Source organism: Anopheles arabiensis, chromosome 3 (genome assembly GCF_016920715.1).
Source record: "Anopheles arabiensis isolate DONGOLA chromosome 3, AaraD3, whole genome shotgun sequence".
Lineage (NCBI taxonomy): Eukaryota > Metazoa > Arthropoda > Insecta > Diptera > Culicidae > Anopheles > Anopheles arabiensis.
The window spans coordinates 4,661,340-4,680,595 of record NC_053518.1 but is presented as its reverse complement, the minus strand read 5'-3'; the positions used below and the strand labels follow the sequence as shown (position 1 = coordinate 4,680,595).

General features: G+C 48.5%; 1 protein-coding gene across 8 annotated transcripts in view; it reads right to left on the bottom strand.

Annotated features, from left to right (window-relative positions):
- The window catches only part of LOC120900500 (protein abrupt), a 109,491-nt gene extending 94,018 nt beyond the window's left edge, over window positions 1-15,473 (bottom strand). For 6 of the 8 annotated variants that reach the window (XM_040307572.1, XM_040307574.1, XM_040307573.1 and 3 more), the window contains exons 1-2: window positions 15,030-15,473; window positions 5,128-5,547 (exon numbers count right to left, since the gene is read on the bottom strand). The gene's annotated coding sequence lies outside the window, so the exon portion shown is untranslated. Of the gene's footprint in view, window positions 1-5,127; window positions 5,548-12,890; window positions 13,121-13,567; window positions 13,629-15,029 lie in introns of those variants that run through there. The other 2 variants (XM_040307568.1, XM_040307569.1) reach the window with 2 other exon arrangements.
- Window positions 15,474-19,256: the final 3,783 nt, after the last annotated feature.

The following is a 19,256-nucleotide window of genomic DNA, read 5'->3' as shown; positions in this document are numbered from 1 at the left end:
GCATTGCAATTTGTGAGCACTTCCGCTCCGCCATCATCATCATTCATGCTGTCTCGCATTCTCGCCACACGGGCACGCCTTTACGCCCGGATCCCGGAGGTTCGGCCCTGTCCGGCCAGTCGTTTTTCGGCCCATTCGAATGGCAGTTAAGGAGAAGAAGACGTATGTGCGCGACAACTGAGCGCAGGCACTGTGCTTGCGTCTCGGCCTCGACCCGCTGATCGTTGTCATGGTCGCGCTTCCATCAAACGGCCCCGGTTCCTGCCCTGCTTCTGCCAATGTTGCCGATGTTGCGGCTGTACAAATGACAACTACCACACTACCACAGAGGCCCAAGCGACGACAATCGCAATTGACAATCGTCGTTGTCGTCGTTGTCGTGGTGGTGGTGGTGGTGGTGGTTATAACCGTCTCGTCGAAAAGCACGGAACGGTGCCGTTCCGCTGATAAAAAGGAAGTAATAAAACTTTATTAATTACATTTTACGACATATTAATTATTTTCCATACCGACACCGACTGTGCGGCCCCTTCCCCGACGGTGCTCTCCGTCCCGCCGAAAAGCCCCCGGCGGTTCCTTCCTGTCCGTTCACACATATTTGGCACAGGGAACCCACCCGGCACCCCACGACTTGTACGCGTCAGAAGTCGATTAGACAGACACACCAATGCGGCGGCGTCCCCTAGACACGGGGGACAGCACACACAATCAGCGTTCGCGGATCTCCTCGCCCCGATAGATAGCGAGCGCGCGCGCGGCCGAGTCGCCCCAAAATAGGGCGAGAGGGAACTGGCCGAGGGGGTGTGAATTGGGGGTCACCGAAAAAGGGGTGGTGGCAAATTTCTATTTCGTTTGCGCAGTAACGATGGGCCAGTACGCGCATGGAGACAGAGAGTCATGCAGCGACGGTGGCGACGGTGGGGCGAATATTGACGCAATTCATCAAAGACACTCTCCGGGGCACTTCGGGGAGATTTTGGGCGGTCGTTGATTTGATTCTCTTTGCTAGGCGGTAGCGGTGTGAGCAGGGCAATGTGCGACAGGGGCGGTTTAATGCTCAAATGAACGCAATTTTCGGACCGAAATCCATCGCCCAGTGCCCGCACCCAATTGCGCTCAATTGTGATAATGTAAGTTTAAGTTAATTACACCAGCTCGGTTGGAAGATACTGGAGCCCGGCTGGAGGTGAAGGAGATCGAATAAATTCCGCTAGACTGACACGTGCAGTGCAGGGCGGCTGTCACAAAAAGTCGTCAGACAGACTTTCACAGTGCTCCGTGCGCTCGTCCAAGCAGCTGCAAAAGTTTGCTCGCCCAAGGATGTCGCGCGCGCGTTGCCGCGATCCTTTTCCATTGCTGCTCCATTTGCACCCAAGGCTTGACAAATTGAATGTCCATTCTATCAAGTCCCCAGTTCCCCAGGAGCGCACGATAAAATTGAACTCACGCCTTAGGACGGCGACGACCACGACGACGAAGCTGCTGCCGGTTTTGAGGCACGGTCAGAGTACGAAAATCAATAACTCCCCAGCAACCACGGTCGGAGGGTTTGGTGACATTCGTTCTGTGTGCTTCTTGCAGACGGCGTTCCTGGAAGGGACCGTCACCATCTCGAGGTTGGTCCAAAAATCGTTTGACTAATCGCTACACCACGGGTAATTCTCGCACCGTAGCGGCGTAGTAGTAGTAGTAGTAGTAGGCAGCAGATAGTTGTCCTAACTTTTGACCCGATGCTGTCCCGTCCATCTGACACCCATCGGGTTGCACCTGGGCGCCGTAGGGTCGGCACTCTGAACGGTACTTGAATTTTTGGCGGCCGTTCCTCCACCGATCGACCAACTTTCTGCATCGATGCGTCCTGCTCATTGAGGCCGACCAGGCTCAACAGGGACACACGAAATTCATTAGAGCTAGTCGATGGCGTCATTCGCCTGGGGACCATGCACACACACACACAATCGCACCACGAATCGTCCATGGAAAGTGTCCCGGAGTTATGCGTGTACTTAAGATTAATTGAAATTGTTTCTGGCTGCGGTGATTCGGCTTGTGGAAGTGTGCCTCTTACCGAGCCGCACCGGCAGCCCGACGCGCAGAAGGCGTGCAGAAGCACTTTTTCCCGGAATTGTTCCGGGAGGGTGCCGTCTACAAGGACACCTTCGGTGGGCCAGAAAAGAATGGCCGATCGGTTATGGTTTCTATCGATTATTATTACATAATCGTGCGCCTAATAACCGTCACGGAAAATGACGAAATATCTGCAGGAAGGCAGCAGGCGAAAGACATCACATGTAGTGGGAGGCGGGCTGCTCGCGATGGTGTGGGATGCGAAAACTTTGGACACTTTCGTCGTAATCGTGTGCGCAATGGGCCCTCGGCCGTATTGCCCAGCACAGGTCAGCAGTTTGAAGCAGTTTGGTTTCTCTTTGATTAATAACGCTTTCAATCACGCTTCGATACGGGGACAGGGACTCGATGGGGAACGATGGTCAGCGGATGATGTGTGCTTCGTTATGATTTCTTATCGGGGACAACTGCTGGGACAATCAATGGAATGAGCCCGGGTAGGGGGAGAATGATCTTCTTCCACCATCGTACCTGGACACCGTGGTGTCTTTTTTTTATCTTTTAGCACCAAAGCGTGGGCCTCCGAAACCAATGCAAAGGCAAAGTGTCATCCACGCAAGACACCACATACACGGGCACGGGAAGTAGCGAAGCGAATGAATCAAATTTCGCATCGGACGCAAAGAACTGCTCCGTTCATTCAGGCGGTTTTCCTTCTCGCTTTGCTTTTATCAATTCACGGTTGCGATAAGAGATACTTTTTCGGGGCGAGCATTGGGTGTCATCAGGGTGTGTGAGATGACGATTGTGTCGACGGGAACATACGATCTGTGTTGCTTCATTCTTCCGATTCGTGTGTTTATCTTGGTGCTGGTGCTTTTAAAACTTTGCGGGCCTCTTGGCGGATGCAGAATTTTACGTGCCAGCAAAATGCCGGTCAATGAACATGTTTGGAGGATGATGCGAAAAAAGAGACCACAACGAACAACATACACGAAATCTGAGGAGAGCCAACTCAGAAGAAGAAGTGCTGAGAAATAACAAAAGCGCAGACACGTGTCTGTGTAATCGTTTACGGATAAGCAAATTCAAGAATTTGTTTCACAACTTACTTCGTTTATATGACGATGTGAAAAGGGATTGGATTCAAAGATTCAATATCATCTATCTGAACGAGTCTCGAACGCTCAAGTACATTGTGTATAAGTCCTAGAGCTTTGCCATTGCTCTATAGAAGCACCTCACTAAGCTCGCATTAACAAGCAATATAAAATCAATTTGCAGATGAAAAATTGATACATTAAAGTAGGCCTAATTTTTCGATCGCGTTCCGGACATGCCCACAGACACTCACCAGCTTTAACTAGCATGTAACAATCAACGGATGGAAACTTCTTTTTTTTGTTGGTTTTTTGTTATTCCACCACCTTTTCCTGCACCTACACGAACGGCGGCAGCCATATGCACGCCCGTTTCCAGCAGCTCGGCTAAATCGGATTTCCACGAAAATTCCCCCACTCGGCAGCGCCTAACCGCACTTTACGTACCATGGCCGTAGCCGCATGCCCCCCCCCCCCATCACACACCCAGACATTCCGATTCCCTTAGCATTCTTTTCTTCACCTTTTCATTCACTTCCCTCTTTTTTGGTTTGTCGCACGCCATCAAGTGAAGCGTTACCGTCTAGCAAGGTTCCCGCCGACGACCACGACGACGACGGCAATGTTGATGATGATGATGTCGATGACGGCATCCCCCGAAGAGGATGGATGCAAAACGGGAAATTCCTTGTGGGTGGCAAAACCGTTCCACCAGAACACGCCGGCACGCGCGTATCCTTCCTGTGCCTTTTTTTTGCGCCCCTGTCGCTTGACTGCGGCCGTGTTTGGATGTACGGTTTTGTTGTTTGATTTCCTCTCGAACCGTTTTCTCGCCTCTGCGGGTCGGGCCATGGCGGCGCGGCGGTGGTGGTGGCAGTTAAAAGTGTGAGTAAATTGTTTTCCGTTCTTTTTTCCCCACATACAACACGCTGTTTTCAGTTTAAATTAACAGCATCAAGCTCCTGCGTGCCCTCGCTCCCGCTCATCGTGTTTGGTGGGAATGTGTGCGTGTGTGTTTTTGAAAGAATGAAGGACGATGACGTATCCTTGCCCCTGTTGGAACGGGGGAGGGTCGGCTGAAACGCGTGGTGACTTATTGACAAAGGCGCACGGGGCGTTTGGCGCCCGTATACCGCTTAAACACACGCGGTCATGACTTTTTCCGCTTGTTGTCCGTGGAAAAGAAGACACATTTTTGCTTCCAAGCATAGCATAGAGGTAGGAAAAGGAAAAAAGAGACATTTCGTCTGCGTCGTCTGTGCCAACAACGCGGTGTGACCTTCCCGAACCAAAGCGTCAACTGCCAGCGCTTTCCCCCAGAAGTGATCCCGATGTCGCGCGCCATCCGTCCTCGCGCCCCCACAACCTCCAACCGCTAGTAAAAACATATTATTTTATTTAATATTTATTTCCTCCCGCTTTTCGGCTGCCCGAAAGCGTGGCCGACCGTGGTGCGTGAATCGAGTTTTCCCACTTTACGCGAACCACGCGCTTATTGCGCTTCTCGCTCTCGTTCATGCGTTCTTTCTTGCTCTTGAACGCTTTAAAGGATGCTTTTCGCCGGCAGCATCCACTCTGCCGGCGAACGAGCCAAACGCGCGGTGTGTGTGTCGCTGGGAGGAGGTTTGTTTTTGTTCCTCATGCGCCTTTCCACCTTTACGCAAATAATACGTGCGTATGCGTTGCCGTCACGCGTGCGACCGGGAGCATTTATATTCATGAATGTGAGCATTCTCTGCCGCGTGTATATGTGTATGTGTGTGTGTGTGTGCGTGAGGCAAGAGACGAGAAATATTGTATGAATGAATTATGCTTCGTCGTCAAACGCGTTGAAGTCGAACTGTTCACAGTTTTGCGCCACTGCTCGAAACTGGCTGCTCGCGCCCCTAAATTGAATCCTTTGCAGTGAGCTCCTCGCTCTATTGCTTTATTGAACAATCAATTAAAGTGTTTTACTCACCTTATGATACTGCAGCAGATGGGAGAGAAGGTGAGGGATGCGCTTCGGCCGTGAAATTTGCTTTCCGCAACGTCTAAAACTGCTTACACCAACACGAGGAACGAGGGTTCATTTTTTTTGCATAGAATGCTTCACTTTCTATTACAAACGTACGTTTTTTTGTGGTTTATATGATTCGAATAGAGCGAGCTATAAAAATAAACGGCAAAATTTGGCTATCAAACTACAACACTTTCACTGTCACGACACCTTCGTTCGTTCACTTTGCTGCTGCTTCCGATAAAACACACGCTTAGTATACGAGAGTGAGGATTTAGTATACACTTGTCTTCACAACACACACTAGCACTGGCTTGTACGACTTCTTCGGTTGGCTAATTTTGTTGAATTGCACAGTGTTAGCTGTTTGATTGCATTAATCTAAATAAAATAGAAATATAAGAACATTTATAATAGCGTATTTTAAACAAGCAAAGTTTGTGTGTTTGTGTGTCTCGGTGCTATTATGGTAAATTGTTTCTGTCTTCATTATCGATTAGTCATCCTTTCATTGGAACCATCCATCGTCACTAATTGTGCATGGAGTACCGAGTTTCGTGAACAATGATTAAAATGGGGCGTAAATGAGCGCTCCGAAAACTATCACCATCGCGTTATTGTGCTCTGTATTGATTTTTCCAGCCCGAGACTCAGTTTGTGCCAGCATTAACTTTTCCCTTCCGATCCATCATGCCCCAAAGCCATCCATCTATCTTCGCTACTTGGGGCTGGGTGTAACGAGAGCAGCACAGCAACGCGAGGAAGCGAGAGCGCGAGATAGAGCGAGAGAAACAGAAAAAGGCAAAAAGAGAGAGAGATAAAGAGAGAGAGATAGTACCTACAAGAAGGTAACGAACTGCCGTTTTTGCAACTACTACACTACTACCCCTTTTACCATTTCTTCATTTTCAATCCTAATGTCAGCACCGTTTCAGTGTTTTAAAGTGTCCATTTTTCCCAACACTCATCTTCTAATCGTCACCACAGCAGCAGCGGCAGCAGAGATTTTCCTCGCGGCAGTCTCTAAGCGAAAGGGCATGGTAGAAAAACTCCAAATCCCGCTATTCGCTATTCGTATTTACCGTCGGGAGATTGTGTTGCTTTTCATTCTTGGCATGCCGAGCGAGCGATCGCTTTGTTTCTTGCTTTGCAGTCCGGTTTGTACCCGTCTCTCCGGTGGCCTGTACCGAGGTAATGCTCTCGGGGATTCGGGCGGAACAATTACTCACCGGTCGTTCATCAGCGAGCGAAAGGATATTTTCCACCGTGTAGGAATTAAAAGGGCCCAGCAAACTCGGGGGGGAGGGGGAGAAGCGGGGATAATTGGGAGAGGGTATGGTGCGCCCGGAGGGCCATTACAAGTACTTGAACTCTCACTTTGCGCACTCGCACGTTTGCACTCTCGATTTTGCTCTCCCTAAATTGTGCTCCCACCGTCGTCGTCACTCGTGGCAACGGGAAGAACGGCAAGGGGTTGACGGTAGTGGGACAGGGCTGGGGGTGATGGTTCCACCTCATCAGCAAGCACCCCTAATCAGCAAACAGATTCCGCTAGTGCGCGATTTTACCTCTCCAACCCCTTTCCCCTCCCCATCATACGGCCGTCACGGAATACCCGGCTAATGCCGCGACAGCGAGACTGTGTGTGTGAATTAATGTGGTCCTCAGGCGCATCAGGGGGAGAATGTGTGGTAGCAGAATGCGGGCAATGTAACGATTAATCAGAGAACACGGGAGCACTCTTTCATGCCCGCGCGCACCACCATCGGGCGGGATAATTTTCCTCCAACTATTACTAATACTACTCGGCCTGGTTGCTACCAACACTAGACCGTGAGTTCGCGATCTCGCTTCACCCGCCACGTGAAACTACACACTCGTGAGTACGTGTGTACGTGTCCCCGTGTACATGGCGCACACATACGCACCGGAGGAGACTGTGGCTGTGTGTCTAAGGCTATCCGTTTATTTATGCTCCGTGCGCGCCATGGGTGGTTCGCGAAAAACGGGCACACATTTCCTCTGGCAGTAGTTTGCGCCCCCTAACGGCGCGGAACTGGCGGCGGAAAACTAATCCTTTTTCCCCGTTTTGTTTTGTTCGGTTCCTCCCTCCGCACACTGTCTCGCGTGTGTGCGAATGTCCAGTCTCGCACCACTCCCCCCACATCTGCAACCAATTTCGCATCGTTCATCACCTCTCGCAGACCGGGATGGCACCAGGATAAATGAGTGTCGCCGTGCTCGGGCGCCCGCCGCCGCTGTATTTGTGTTGCATACCTTGCAGGGGAAGTTTCGGAAAGATCCTTTTTCGTGCAATTTTTCCGTCTTTCTTACTTGCGTTTGCAACGCTCTCTGTCACTCTCACACAAACACACACACACACACACATACAAACACACAGCGACTAGTCCCGATTGTGTTTTCCCTCTCACCGTTCGGCTGTACACAATGCAACGATGCCGACCGAAACGGTTTTTGCACTACTTTTGCGTTAGCCACCACACCAGCTCAGGATGGATGGACTTTTCCGGGTGTGTACACCGGGCCCACTCACAGCACAGGCACGGCCATTTTTCGGCAGGCGTACGGGGGCGGGAGGATTCTAATTACCAGCACCAATACATAGGCGCACGCAAGTACGCCCGGCTCGGTGGTGCACGTACACTGACGCCGAATTTTGCTTGCTTGTGTAGGAGTAAGCCATTATTATTCCGGGACGGGAGGGAGCTGCGGGGTTTTCTGTGTGTCTCCAAAAACCCCGTTCATAACTTATCCGGCCTTCCCTCCCTCTGAGCGCTTCTGAGACTCGTCATAATTTAACGGCTGTTGTGTATTAGAAACGAATCCGTCAACCCTTCTTGGCGTCGTTTCTTTCCCGTTTTCGGGATGAGTGCCAATTGTTAGGTCTCTTTCTACCTTCTGTCACCGCAAGCAAGCAGCCGCACACACACACACAAACAAACTACCCCGCTTGAATAGCAATTGCCCCCGCGGCATCCACCTCCTTTTCTCCTACGCCAGAAAGGGCGAAGACCGATGGCACCATGCTGACGATTAAAAATCCTTGAATTAATTACTCGCAGTCTCCCAGTCTACGCCAACCGTCGTTCCTGGTTTCGCCAAACGATCATCGGCAGTACGTAGCTGTGTGCGAGTTCTTGGCAAGCTCTCTCGTCCTTTTGGAGTGTCTGCACTGGGAGCATTTGCGACTACAAACTCATCCACCGCGAAGCGCTTTAACGTGAGAACGATGTCTTCGCCGGGACGTCTTCGCCATCGTCGTCTTCGCTGTCGTCGTCGTCAATCGATGGATTCGGCGAATGAAAAGATGGTTTAGTAACACTTCACTTCACACACCGTTTTGGAGGATTGAGCATGTCGGTGCGGGTACAGCGGTTCAGCGGCGAGGAGCGTGCCAAACCTGATAGGGCCAACCAGTGTGCTGCCTAGACGCCAAGAGAGCATAAATCATTCGTTGGCTTCAATTTTCGCTAATCAAATTAAGTTTTAAGCAAAACCCGTTACCCCACCTAGCACTCCCGGTTGCAGGAGATGTAGTAGAAGAAGGATGAGTTGAAAATATACCTCATCTGTGATTTGAACTACGGTAGAAATGACTCAATTTTGCACTACTTCCACTTCACTATCACATGTAAGCGGTGAGAAGGAAGTATAGCAACTTCCAGAGCGCCACTGGGTTAGCACGAAGCGAATTGCCTAACTACGAACATCGGGAACGCGAAGGCAAACAACCAAGTGACAAGTGGCTGGTTAGCGAAAACCCCTTCCGCACAGGTACACTGTGCTCCGTGGCGGAGGGAGTCTCTCGGGATTGCCTTGAGCACAGGGCAAAAGGTAGTAGAAGCGGTAGAACGTTTTGTGCGATTTCCCCTCTTCCGCACGCCTACACACCCACACCAAGTTCGTTCTTCCCTTGGTTACATAATTGTCAATTAGATTAAACCCTAGCCACCTTCCCCATGGGTGACTCATACCTTCGGGGCCAGCAACTTAAGCCACCGTTAAGAGGGAGGGGAGAAGTTCTTTCCAATATCCATTGGCAGGGGGCGTTTGGAGTGGTCGCGATTTTGTTTTTTGGTTTTGTTTCGCCTTTACCATTTTGTGTCGTTTTATTAGCTTCTATTTACTTGCTTAAGGAATTTACTTTCATCGGTTGTGTCGGTAGTGTGTATCAGCGAAATGAGGGAAAGGGAGGGGATCTTTACTAAGTACCATTTCACCACCCCATCATCTTCTCTCCAACCCCGACCGATCACAGAGAACTTTAGGTGCATTAGCGACCTTCTCTCCACGACAGCGTGCACGGTACGTTCGTTCGTCGGTTCGTTCGATTAATTCAATTAAAGTCAATTACTCAGTTCCACCCTCGGGGGAGCAGCAGACACCTATCGGGTGTGCACGCGGCGGAAAAGGGGTTACGATGCAGCAGTGTCAGCAACACACAATCACAATCGCTTACCTCAAGGCACAGCAGCAACTATGTAGTTTGGTTCGCGAATTTCTACCGCCATACACATGCAGGGAGACAACTGTTCATCAAGAGAAAGATGAAGCGTGCTCACCGTTTTTGCCACACTAGTTACTGTACACTGGAAAGGTACGTCGTTATTGCTTTACTGTTGTGGTTGCATCACAATCACTACTGTACGTGTATGGGAATGGAGAGACAGAGAGAGAGAGAGAGAATGGGAACTAATAGCCACGGTGCACGGTTGAAATATGATCTAACCAGAAGCAAACTTTCGCGATGGTAATTTCCTTCCGACTCATCATCGCGCCCCTGAAAGGTAGGCTACCCGTCTGACATGCGGCGAGATAGCGTCACCAAGCGTCAGACGCTGATGATGGAAACGCAAATCCTTTACGCCCTCCAGCAGTACCAACACCGATCGATAGTAATCGATTGGGACGCTCTGTTATGCAGTTTTGTCTTCTTTCTTTGCACTAAGAACCCCCCCCCCCCCTCAAAGTAGGTTATCAGTAGGTTATGCGCCTGCAAAAATAATGCGCACAAAACCTTTCTTCCTGCGAAAGAGGTAGATAAATTATTGTTTTCGCTTTGGTTTCGCGGTAAGAAAGGCATGCGCTTGAAGCACGTGGCCGGTGGTCTCACGGGAAAATTAGCAACTGAAGACGGTGCTCGTCCCTGCGTTCGTCACCGGCCCTGGGGCCCGGTTTTCGCATACCGCTAATTATTGGACCGTAGGGGCCATGTCATTGGCTCATCATCGTCGCCATCATTGGGCCGGGAATCGATTGGGAGAGAGAGATTTAACAACGTGTCATTACGTATCTTGTCCCGCGTGCGGTGGGCTCGGGTTTGCGGTTTTCTGTGACACTGATAGACACTTGCAAGTGGCAGCACGGAGTGTGTGTGTGTCATAAGGGTTTATGCATGTTTCATTGAATTGGGCCGAGTAAGGAACGAGTAAGGCAGTCATTAGAGTGTGGTTAAAATAAAAGGAAAATATTACAATGTGCTGTATGAGCCCCTAGCACTGTGAATTGTTAGGTGTAATAGAACGTACTATTGAGTGTATAATTTGTGGTAAAAAAAGATGGTTTGTTTTAAGTTCTATCAGAGAGGCGCTCCCTTAGAACATTGCTAACACATTCCTATTTCTTCATCCGATACGTTCACAGAAGCACAGAGTGCCTCAAAACCGGAGGTCAACTTCCGTCGGTGAAGCAAACTTCGCGCGAAACATTGTGCGTAACTAGAAACTCCACGGAAAGATGACACATCATTGCCTCACTGTTTGCTATTTCCAGCATTGCTGGGGTACTGTAAAATCAAGGGGCTACATCCGTAACCGTGCCCTCCATTTCCTCCCAGCATGGCACAGTTTGCTTCCCAGTGGGAATTAAAATCACAAATCTGGTAGTTTGCTTTTTGCATGGCTCGCAAACAACGCAAAGAATGCCTGATTCCTGCTCGTTCTGTTCTGGCCATTGCGCGTTAAACGAAGGGTTGCTTTTTAATCCTCCCGAAGCAATACACCAACGCTAATGGCCAATCTCGACATCGATACTTGTGCCAAACAGGAAAGAAGATACGCAACGCAGCAGCAGCAGCAGCAGCAGCAGCATCATCATCGGCGACCCTATTAAAAAGTGGGCGAAAAGTAGAACATTTGGAACAATTGCAAGAATCCCATTTAACCCAGGCAGGGCAAAAATTACCCATCCTCCGGAGATCCTAATCGAAGAGGGAAGCGTGGAGAACAACGCAGAACAACTGCCCCGCTCTGTTGCGAAATCGTTGCACAATGGCCAAAACGTCACACGCGACCAAAACGAGTGCAATTGAAGGGCGTATCGACGGGATAGGCACAAACGAGAGAAAAAAAAACTCGGGAAATGCTCTCCCACCGCTGTGTCATAAACACAGACACAAATTCAATGAAGAATTCTCGGGGAATTGAAATCAAATCTGAAGAAAAACTGGGGTAGAAAAGTGGGTACTGTTTTTATTTGGTCCATGCTTTACCACTGCTCGATCGTTGGGCGTTTCAAGGGTCAGAGCAAGGAGTGGTGCTGTCGCTTTCCCAAAAGCAAATCGCACCAAACCATCTTAACCTGGGCAGTATGTGTGTGTGTGTGCACGCGGTAAGGGGAATGGTGCAGCGGACCCGGAAATCGATCGCATCGTTTGCCATTGTTGTCCTTCGATTTCCCGTGGGTTGGCCCGTGGCCATTTGGTACGGGTCGAACGCAAAAAGGGGTGAAATATTTGGCAATGGTATGTTGTATTGATTTTCGTTTGCAACGAATAGAAATTATTATTTTCCAAAAAGACTGGAGGAAAAACGAACATAATGAGAAGCGCAGAAAAACTTCAATTCTTGCATTGTTTTTTATGCCGGACTGTTTTCCATCTTACGAAAAGTTGAAGAAGAGTTGGTTCCAACGCTTTCGCGCGCACTCTCTCAGCCGAGTTTATCGGCTTTCCAGCTGAAAGCCACCCACGGCGGCATCGACCGGCGAAAGGAGATTTATGACATCAACCAGGACACACAGCTCCACAACAGCTGACTGACGAGCGAGCGCACGAAAGAGAGAGAGACAATGAGAGAGAAAACATTCCTTTTTCGCGCCAGCAGCCAGAGCAGTTGAGCAGAGTTGCGAGAGCAGGGAAAACGCCAGCATCACGCGGAAAACGGACGAACGAGATTAAGCGTAATAAAAATAACAGCCTTCAAGGCGAGAGGATGCAAGTGGCAAAAATCGCAAAAGCGGAAAACCGAACTTTTCCCCCGAGCCCGGCAGGGTTAGGAATTGGGGGAAGAAAAAAGAAGCTAAAACACACACATACGCAGGGAAACCCGGCTTCGGATTTACCCTTTTTTAACGCTTTTCATCATTGGACATTGGCGACGCTGTACGCGGGGACTGTGGGGTCGTTAGCGCGTCCTTTAAAGCGCTTCAGGCCATCGGTACATCGGAGTTATTGATTAATCCGATTCCGAGGGTGTTTTCCGATCGATAGGATGGATCGAAGGGAGTGTTTGATAGTTTTGTCCGAAGGGGTGTGCGTGTTTGAGGACACAATGCACTGTTCTAAATCTTCTCCTTCACCATGGCAACGGATGGCCAGATGCGGTGGATGTAATGTGAGAAGTCGAACGAAACACACTGGCTGCTGGACGAGATTTGTGGTCGTTGGGAGGGAAAAAGAATGGATGTGAAGAAAAAAGTGATACCTCGGGACGGTTCTGCTGCGACTTTGATGCACCGAAGGGTGTGCATTAGGCAATTCGAGGCAACACTTGCATGCACAGAACAATGGCTGTCCCAGTACGCTCACTTGGACCGTTCACTTTGGCAGACGTTGTGATTATGGTTCGTTGTTTTTAACGCACCCTCGCGCTCAACATAGTCACCATCGCGGGGCCTGCACAACGCAATTAACACATTTTGCTTTCAACACACACTGAAAAATTGAAATTGTTTGAACGTTTTAAATTGATGCAAAAATGGAATTAAACAACACAAAAAAAAAAACGCAAACAGGAAAGCCGTTTCCCTACACTGTGCACTGTGTCTTTTTCCACCATGTTTTCTCACTTGATCTCGCAACGTTGATGAATGCCGCTTTTTTTAGGGTACCGTTTTCTGTACATGCAAACGCTCTGCTCTGTTCTGGCACTAACCATTCACGGCAACGAAATTGGATCACATACACAAGACAAATAAAACAGTAAAAGCACCACAAAATAATAAACGCCTTCTTCCTTTTTCCACTGTTCCCTATCGCTAGCTGCGCTAGCTGATATGCACAATTTTTCTCCCCCCCCCGCGTAACTACACAATCAAACACACATACACACACACACACACACACACACACAAATACAAGTATACGGACACAAGCACACACCCGCCTAGATCCCCCGCCCGAGGAGAGGAAGCAAAAACGCACTACGCTACGCAAAAGGTCCATCCATACACACACACACACACTAAAATTAGGGAATGTGTGTTGTGCATTGTACACTTTGATCACTCTTGGTTCAAATTTTTCATAATCAAAATCAATCAACTTTGTTGCAGACGGGGTTGATGCGTCGGGAGGGGAGTTGTGGAGAATTTGTTGGTGGTGGACCGAAAGGGGAGTGTACGCGATGTACATAAAGTGTGAGTTGAGAGAAAAAAAATTGATTAACTACCCTTGTTTCTTTTGTTTGCTCCGTTTTCTGATACTATCAAGGTGCAGCATAGGCATATTGTACGTGCGCCCAACCCGGGCTACTATGATTTGTTCGATAGTTATCGGGGTGGTTAAAATAGGCACCAGGTTTTGTTGCTTGTTTCAAATTGGCTGTTTGCCTTCGGCAGCGTAAAATTAATTAATAAACAAAAGCCTAGAAAAATAAAAACTTTCCTATCGCAGCGATAGTGATGCAAATGTGTGCCCAACAGCGATGCAATTAAACCGATATTGCAAGCATTTGGTATAATCGCTCTAAAATTTTACAGTTTGTTCACGATCAACAAAGTTTAGGCGTTGCTTTGCAAGATGCGCCGAGTGATCTAGCGATGACGAGATTGCGTGCGAGGCACAAAACGGTCCCGGAGAAGCCGAGGGCCGGTTGTTGAAGATAAGCGAATTTTGGAACTGTCCCTTATCATAGCCCTGTGTGGGCTCAGGGGATAGGTATACGCATACACAGCGACAATCACACAAACACACACAAACATACACAGGTAATCAGGCAGCAGTGACAACGGTGACGAAGGCACAAAATAATAATTAATTTGATTAAACGCACAGAGAAGGGATTCAGCTGGATAACGTGGCGATTCGGTTATTGATAACTTCCAGGCTGCATCGGCATTAGGCGCTTATAAGCTCTGTACGCGAATGGGGCGTGAGGTTTTAAGCCGGGACATTAATGATGCACCATTTTTGTTGTGTCTTCACTGCAGGGGGCAATGATGCGTTGCGTCGTGTTACCCAAAATACCAAAGCACCGATGCACAAAACACTGAGAAATGATTAGAATACGGTCATATTGCATTACATTGCAAGAACTATTCACTTATTTAGGTAATCAGTTTAAAAAAATCATCATTGCATGCAGTGTTTAATTTAAGTACAAAGCATATAATTTTTCACTTTAGCACTGCACTTCATAGTTTAGAGGAATTCATGAGGATCACTTGAGTGTGCAATTCCACAATTATTCGTTTTGAAGTCACAAACTTGTCACAAAAACATCAGCTTCTTCTAGCACCGTTTTGAACCGTTTTTTCCACTAATTTTCAATCTCTTCCCAAAAAACAAACGATCAACACTGTAAAAACTTCCAACAATTACAACGAACACTTGTCACACTTACACATTTGCTGCTTGCTCTCAAACGCCCACCACGGCCGGCTGAATTTCGGACACGTACGCAACGTGTGGTGCTGTGTGTTTGCGCAAAACGCTAGATTCGCAAAACTAGATCAATTGGCCAAACTGGACAATACGAACTCCAAAACCGTGCACACTGACGCGAAACCCGCGCGCGCCTTTGCGCAAAAATTGCACCGGACGGGCGGTTTGTGTGCGGGTGTGCGGGTCTCCGGTTTTTTGCAGAAGCTGCCCGTGGGCTGTTGTTTTCTTTCCTCCGGCGAGCTTTCGAGATTTGTGGTTGACGAGACGCGCTGCCTGGTGGGCACACCGGAACGCACGCGTGTGTGTCCGCACGGCAAGAGCAGTTGCTACAAACAAAATTTGCTGCCCGAAGTTGGCTGCGTACAGAGGCCGCATACACTGAGACCGGTGTGTACACCCCGTGCTGGTGCCGAAGACTGCCGGAGCATAATGTTTTTTTGTTGTTGCTTCCCTGCTGCTGCTACGGGGTTTGGTTGTGTGCGGCTGTACGGTTGTGAGTAGGCTGTGGAAGCGAGAGATTGCGGCTGCTCTTTCTCTCTCTCGTTCGGGCTCCGCACGAGCGGCACGAACTGCCGCGTGTTTTTAACGCACACCACTGTACGCTTAGATTAGACACCCCTAGCCGTACGGGAATAGGCTGTAGCGATTGTTTAGGAAGTTAGCTGAGGCTTAGCATAACAATTTGAATCACTTTATTTGTAAACTAATTTTTGGTAAAGATTTTAGCATTGTTTATAGCAAAACTGTTATGAAATCTATTTTTTTTGTAATAATTTAATTTTTTACTATTAAAATATCCTCTCCGATTACGATACTTTTCTTCACCGGCAGCAACAAACAGTAAGCTCAAATAATGTGCCGGAGGAGAAGTGTTTTACCATTAGAAACTGACAGCATCATACCGAGCATAGCCGTACTAACACAGCGCGTAAAAGCGGGACAAACAGTGTAACACGCCAGCGAAGGTTTTTGGCATTTAGTTTGTTGGTGTGATGCTGCTGCTGCTGCTACAATTACTAAAACAATTGAACATGCAAAACAATGCCCACCGAGAAAGCCTTGTTGGCCTCGTTATTAGCCGTTGAATTTCGCAACCGAATGTCACAAAAGCGGTGGCGTTGAATAATTGTGGAAAATGGTTTACATCGGAATCTTTTCACAACAAACAAGCGCGTGGAGATAGAAATGCATCCCGAATTGATTGATCAAGTGGTACGCATTAGCGCTGTTTGGTTGCGCTTGTCGTTTATGTTGCGAAGCGCTCACAGGAGACAGGCACAGAATCCGCCAACGACGTTTGAGTGGCGCGTTACTGCCTCCTTCTGCTGCGAGTGAGTGATTTAATGTGTGCGTTTAGCAGCTTTTCGGAGCTTGGACAAAACAACCGAACCCGGAACAATATCCCACACTCATCGAGACGCACACTATACTGGCTAGAAATAAATATTAGTGCCGCCACACAAATTTAGCGTGTTGCACACGCCGCGAGTGACACAATATTGCTCCCTTCTCCGTTTAATCGACTGCACACCGATGCACTTTAGTGACGGAAGCGCAGAAGAAATGCGTTGCAATCGTTGGACAACGATTTTGAACTGATTTATCTTTCCATCGAAATGGACTCCAACTTCATCGACCGAGGCCGTTACTGTTATCATCCATCCGTTCAGCTTAGCGATACGGTTTCATCTCCCAAAAAAACGGCCTTACCCCTTGTTAGGGTTGCATAACGAGATGCATTCAACTGGGTGTTGTTTGGCGCTTTTTCGTTAGTTCAACGCCAAATGCGTGCGTGCAACATAAAGATAGCCACTGCCCCCATACGAGATGTAACACGTAAAATCCACTTTCTCTTCGGCTAGACGGCTATCTTTTGAATGAAAAGCAAGAAAGCTAGTTGGTGGAAAAAGAAAAGAAGAAGCAGAGTTCGAATAAAACCGAACGCTTTCAAAATCGGCGCACAGTTGAGTAATGAAGTAGGAAGTTAATTAAAAGTGTGTGGGTTTGAACTTATTTGAAAAGCCTGCCGTGGTGGTAGTTGATGTGGGTTTTGCGTTTAATCAAAAGCCGCATGCTTTAGGTGGAGTGGAGTTTGCGTAAGCTATGCGTTTCTTTTGATTGGACGTTATTAAATGAAAATCCTAATCAACAGGCAGCCGCAATTTCTTATGAGTAAAATACATTTTTGTATTGTAGCCAAAGAAAGGTACAAATGATGGTTTTTGTTTTCCAAAAATGAAATGCTTCCCTTACAATGCATGCATGCAGTTGGTAAGTTTCTGTAAGCGAAAAAAGAAACAAGTCATCGAGCATAAAACAAGAAAATATACCTGGCGTCATTCTTATCCGATTTCTTGGTGCAGCGTAACAATTCGTTCTGCAGCATTCTTCAGGCACCACTTGCGCAGCAACAGCGCTCGATCCGATACGATCGTGATTAGTCTCAAATATCACCCCGATGCCCGGAAAGTTGCCCTCTCTCTCTCTGTATGTCAGCCTGCAGAATGTACAATTCATTTGTCAATGCTTGAGAAGGGATCGAAGAAAGGCCCTGTGTCAACCATAGAAGCATAGAACGTATTTCTGCTGTTCTTCCCTCCCTCTGGTAGACCTGTAGCCTGGCTGATAGCTGGTGATGAAGTACAGCCGAGTAAAGTAAGAGCAACTGATCCTTAACTTCAAACACTTTCACCTGCAACTGGCAATGGGTCGGTGCGGACGGTGTAGGTGGATTCGAACGATAGAAATGCGTAAGAAATGCAGCGGAACCGAATTAACGACCGAATTGAACCCATAAATCAGACGTGAGAAATGGAAGGTAAAAGCCGAATTGTGCAAAGAATGGAACAAAAAGGGAGCGATGGTTTGGAGGGACAGACAGAAAAAGGACATGCTGCAATGAGAATGTGTATGAAGGGCTCTGTGCTCTGTGTTTGGGCTTTTGATCCCGTGAGATTGAGAACGATCCTGTGGAGTTTCTATTCTGTTCTGAGTGGCTTCTGTTTGCGATTGTGACAATTACTGTTGCGTGACTCTTTTAGTTCTAATAATACAAATTGTAAGACTGTACTATACGAACATTTCTAACGGTTTCAAAATTCCCAATCATTCCAGCTGAATGTGAGTGCGCTTAGGTGCAACTCACTGCTACCCTTCGCGATGAGTTGCTGCAGCTCGTGTCACTCACGAAGCAAAAAGGGGAGCAATATCTCACGCGCTGTACACACAGCATCGTATGCATGCAAGTCGCTCCATGAAGCCCTCCCTTCTAATGCTCGCACACAGACACACATGAAGCAAACAAATAGACAGCATTAGAAACGGAACGTGCGCATGTGTGTGCGAAATGGTGAGAGTGTTGCGTTTTGGAGCCACGGCCGTCAATCGAAAAGGGGAGAGAGCGAGAGCGAGTACGTGAATTTGAAATTACCATCTTTTATTAGTTTTTCCCCTTTTTGGTACGTGCGTGGTACGTCTTCGGCGTATCGTGCTCGCTCTTTGCCTCTCTTTCTCTCATGCACATACACATACACGGGTGTAATACATTTCTAACGCTTCCTTGTCGCGCTACCATAATCGGCGGGTGTTTGGAGAAGCTGCTCCATCGTATCAAAAAGTCCCCCAAAGCACTCGCATCGCCTGCTGTGACGTAAGCTCTCATCTTTACCGCTTCCAACCCCTCTGCTACATACACTCACACGCACACACACACACTCGCATACACTCTGCAACAATTGAAGCAGGTGCAGCACCAAATACACAGGTGTGAGCGAGGTGAAGCGAGCTGCGTTAGTGCACACACACACACACGCACACACACTCTTGCTCACTCTGCATAGTACATTGGGTGGGGAAAAACGGGCAACGCGCAAGTACGCGTCTCGCTCTTGCACTGAGCCGAAAATTAATGCGTACCCGCCGGGGCCGCCCGGTACGAAGCGCAATGGATCGCGCGCGCGGTGATGATCGCGCTTTGTTCGGCCCGCGGTGGGGGGTGGGGGGGTCGCATCTTCGCTGCCCCTAAAGTGCCTTGTGTGCGGGTCCGTCCACCAATCAGACGCCGACGGTTAATTTTGTTTTCCTTTCCTAAGCACAACGCAATTCCGTTTTGCCCTCCCACCCCATGTGATTCGCGTGTGTGTGCGCTGGTTGTGTATGCGGCCACCCTGCTTCACTCGCTTGCACC